Genomic DNA, 4,735 nt, shown 5'->3' on the forward strand with positions numbered 1-4,735 from the left:
TAAAAGCTGCAAACCTCCTTTGAAAAGAAAAAAATCTCAAAGCAGTGGATATCGAAAGTTGGTTTCATCTTGCTCGTATTCTATCCGTTTTCCTTGTTGATCTGAAGGGATTCCATCAATTCTTATTTTCTTACCTTTCCCCCTTTATTATTATGATATTTTCTACCGTGAACTTCCTTTGCAGTATTTTCTGGTATGAGAATCCATAATTTTCTATAAGAGCAATTTCTGGTTAATGATATCGAAGGAAATTATTGCAGGGAGCAAAGCATAGTCATCAATTTTCGATATTGGGATTAATTTCATTCGTTTTGATCTCCAATAAATATACTTCTCTTCTATATTATTGACACAGTTGATCTTTAGTACCATTTACTACTGTATTACACCAGGGCTTCTTTATTAGCCCCAATTGGGAAATCATATGTTGAAAGATATAGTTTGAAAGGTCACCTCTCTGAAAGTTGCAACATTATTATTATTGTTATTATTATTATTATTATTATTAGTAGTAGTAGTAGTAGTAGTAGTAGTAGTAGTAGTAGTAGTAGTAGTAGTGTTTTTTAGTTGTTAGATTATTTTGGTTGGTTTCACGTATCAAAAAATAAATATCTGAGGAGCCGTAATTCATAGTTCTTCAAGTCTGAGACTTTAAAAGTTTTAGGAATAATAATGACTACAATCGAGAAGGTAAAAAAGTTATATAAAGAAAAGATAATGCTTTAAATGCCACAGATGGCTTACCAAGATATACTTTATTACATATCTAAATAGAATTTAGCTCTACAAAATATCACTTTGTGCAATTTTTACATTACACATTTATTCAATTTAATTTCAAAAGAAGAAGGTTTTATTTGAGATACTCTATCATTTAAATTTTTACATCTTGATCTACACTCGCCTGTAATAATATCGAAGAAATCTTAATGGTATTATTCTCTTGATTATATACAAAAGACACCTTGAAGCTGCTTTCCGACAAGACTACTGGTCTTTTCATACAGTTGATTTCAATCGACAGATATATACTTAACCTGAATTTTATTGATAGGCCTAGTGACAAAACCATTGTTTCTAGAAGCTATTGAATAATAATTGGAATCCTCAATAATTCCTGCTGAAAAGGTACTGTTTAATTTGGTTATAGATATAAACACTTCTAGTCTTCAAAGAGCTTTGAGATACAAGAGAGAACAGAGGCATACAAAAAAATTGCATTCAGGAACCGATGGAAACTTATCTTTAGTCGATGAGTAAAGTGACAAGACAAGGTGTCTTTCAATTCTAGTTCAACCAGAGTGTATCTCGTTTTCCCATCCTCTTGTTGAAGGATCTTTGTAATAGAATGCTACTTTTTCATAATAGTATAGGAGAGGTTATATTTATTCATATCATTTAACAGAAATAGTGTTTAAAGAAATTCCTATTAACCAAGAAAAAAATATAGTTTTAGAATTTAGTCTCATTTCAAATGATGTCACCTCCAAACTCCCTCATTTTAGGGTCTTCAAAATTAGGATGCAATATGATTTCTGCCTGCATTAAATTCTTATGATGTCATAATAAGCCACAGCTGTTTTGATGTGCAATGAAGCACATTAGCTCAAGTATTTGTTACATCAAAGTTACCAGCATTCACAATTACATTACATTTATTGTCAGCTACTTATTTAGATAAGTTTCCTTTTGCTGAGACGTCTACGTATGTCTGCTAACAATGGACATCCTTCTTTCAGTTGTTGAAAGAAAGTAAGGTTTTTAGGTTATAACATTGAGAAGATCGGGGCATCCACTGTTTTAAACCAAACATACCTTACATAGTCTACCCATTTTATTATTATCATTATTATTATTATTATTATTATTTTTATTATTATTATTATTATTATTATTATTATTATTATTATTATTATTATTATTATTATTAGGAATACATGCATGTTGTTATCTCTATCATTACTATGAATAATATCATTTCTATTAGCACACAGTATACCGAAGGAGAGATAAAAAATTCTGGTTATGGTGATATACATAATTCTTTTCACGATCAAATAAATAACGAAAAGGGTAATATATTATACCGAAAATATTCAATGGAAACTTCATTTTCTGATACTGGTTATTTGTTAATTTTTATGTTAATAGAATGATATTGAAACCTATTTGCATATCCTTGCTGATTTTTATAAATAGTTTTAGTAGAATTGTTAAAAGGTTGATTAATTACGTTATGATGAACAAAAAATTGATGGTAAATTATCATGCATAAGAAGGGTTCTTACAATGATTAAAGGGACATATATAAATGCCTCATAATATGACGGAAGATACTATTTTAATGTTACAGTAATATATTATGTGCATTTATAAATAAGAAAAATGACTGCCCATAATTAATTTAATATTACCTTAGGGGAATATGCACTTTTAACGCTGCTTCTGTATTATGTCATGTTAACCTACATTATAATTACTGTGTATAAAAGCAAATATACGACAGCATCGTCAGTCAAAACATGATCTCATCTCGAATAATTCTTGATCCCTTCCAAAGCAGTATCCTCATCTGCATAGTCATGGTGCTAAAGCCAAGGTTTATTGCAACAGGTGGTTGGATTCAAACGGGAATTTAAAAAAAAATTTCTTTCATTTCAGTTCATTTCATTCTACTTATGATAAAATATATCGAAGAAATTTTTAAAACAGTTTACAGTTTCCTTTCTTCTGTTTTTTTCTGTATTGCAAAAATAAGACAATCATCCAATATGTTTTGAATGCTAATGTTCTATTCTATATATACACCTTTGTATTTAAATACTTTAAACACCCCCTTACCTGATTTTTTTATTAATTATAATGTATTCTAACTTTTTTTCGTTTATCTGTTCTGGAGAGAATATATATTAATATAATTTATTCCGTTTGTTTCTTAACTTCAACAATGATACTAATAACCTTCATGATCTGAACGCTGAAGTGCCTGTTGTATATTTCGAATACTCTCTTTGATAAAGAGGTTACAAATGCTTTAATATAGCAATAAACTATTACCAAAAATATGGAGTATATATTAAAAGGTTTAAACTATACAGTAAAAACTGTTCTCATATAAGCGAATGAATACTAATATTAAAGAGATGTAGTGCTATAGGTAAGTATTATCTTATAAATAAAAAAGGAAAGACTACTTCAAAGTAAGGCTTCCTTGTAATTTATCAGTCAAATAATATCTAAGATACTGAGCACAATGTTCAACTATCTAATTGTTCAATTTGAATAAAATGGAAACCTAGAATGAGACACTTCATTTATTTTAAGATAATATGAATTGATTTGGGATATATTGGATACCTGAACCAATCGAGCATAGATAGAGGGACATTGTCACTTCACATTAAGCCAGGTTATGTCCCTTTGAAATTTCTTGGTCAATAGGTAAAAGAGAAAGAGAGAGAGAGAGAGAGAGAGAGAGAGAGAGAGAGAGAGAGAGAGTGAATAGATAAATACATTACTACTATAACGTAGGGTAGGTAGACATTTGAAGAAGACAAAAGTTTTGGTTATTCTTGTAATAATTTGTTAATAAAGTCAATACATCAATAACACGACTCTGACTTTCTTTTCCCTCGAAAAGTCATAAATTCATTATTAAATCTCTGTCTCTCTCTCTCTCTCTCTCTCTCTCTCTCTCTCTCTCTCTCTCTGTCTTAGTAATGTCTTTCCTTGGAAACCGAAATGTTTCCTTCTCAGTGTCAGTTAACTACTGCACTCTAATTGTTCAGTAATTTATACATTCTTTAGCTATTTTAAGTACCCTTCTAGGAGCAAGACACTCCAAAATCAAGCCACTGTTCTCTATTCTTTGGTTGTACCATAGCCTCTGTACCATGGTCTTCTACTGTCTTGGGTTAGAGTTCTCCTGCTTTAGGGTACAACTAGGGACACTCTTTTATCTATTTTTTCTTCCTCCTCCTGTTCTGTTAGTTTTTTATAGTTTATATAGGAAATGTTTATTTTAACGTTGTTACTGCTCTTAAAATATTTAATTTTTCTATGTATCCTTTCCTCACTGAGCTATTTTCCCTGCTTGGGCCCCCTTGCTTATAGCAACCTGCTTTCCAACTAAGGTTAGAGCTTAGCAAATAATAATAATAATAATAATAATAATAATAATAATAATAATAATAATAATAATGATAATAATAATAATAATAATAATAATAATAATGGAAGGATTAAACCCGTAGACCTTCTCTTTTTCTTTGGTATCATTTGAGCTCATCAAAATTTCTTTTTTATTTCCTCTCCAGAGTGTCCTTTTTATAACTGTAATCACATAGAAATGGTTACCATTCATTATTATAAGTGTAAAATGAGTATTCAGAATTAAAAATGACGCTTGTTGATAATGTTTGCTATGATTTTTCCTGCTATGTTTCATTTCTCCGTATTTCCAAATAATGAATATGTATCGGGTTCAGGTTTTAAAAGTTCATGAATATCTCGGGAGAAGAAGTAGAAGTTCCTTTGATAAAGAAAAGATTATCATATTATTATTCTTAAGGCAAGAAACGATGGAAATAAATTCAATGGAAATGAGGTGTATATTGCTTGAATATTTATTTTGCTATGACTTATAAAAGTCAAAGGGAATAATTGAAATTCAAAGAAGAAACCATGCATGGAAAAAAAATATTTCTCATTTTACATTTAAAGATTCCTAAGGGTA

This window comes from Palaemon carinicauda, unplaced genomic scaffold (assembly GCF_036898095.1).
Source record: "Palaemon carinicauda isolate YSFRI2023 unplaced genomic scaffold, ASM3689809v2 scaffold349, whole genome shotgun sequence".
NCBI lineage: Eukaryota > Metazoa > Arthropoda > Malacostraca > Decapoda > Palaemonidae > Palaemon > Palaemon carinicauda.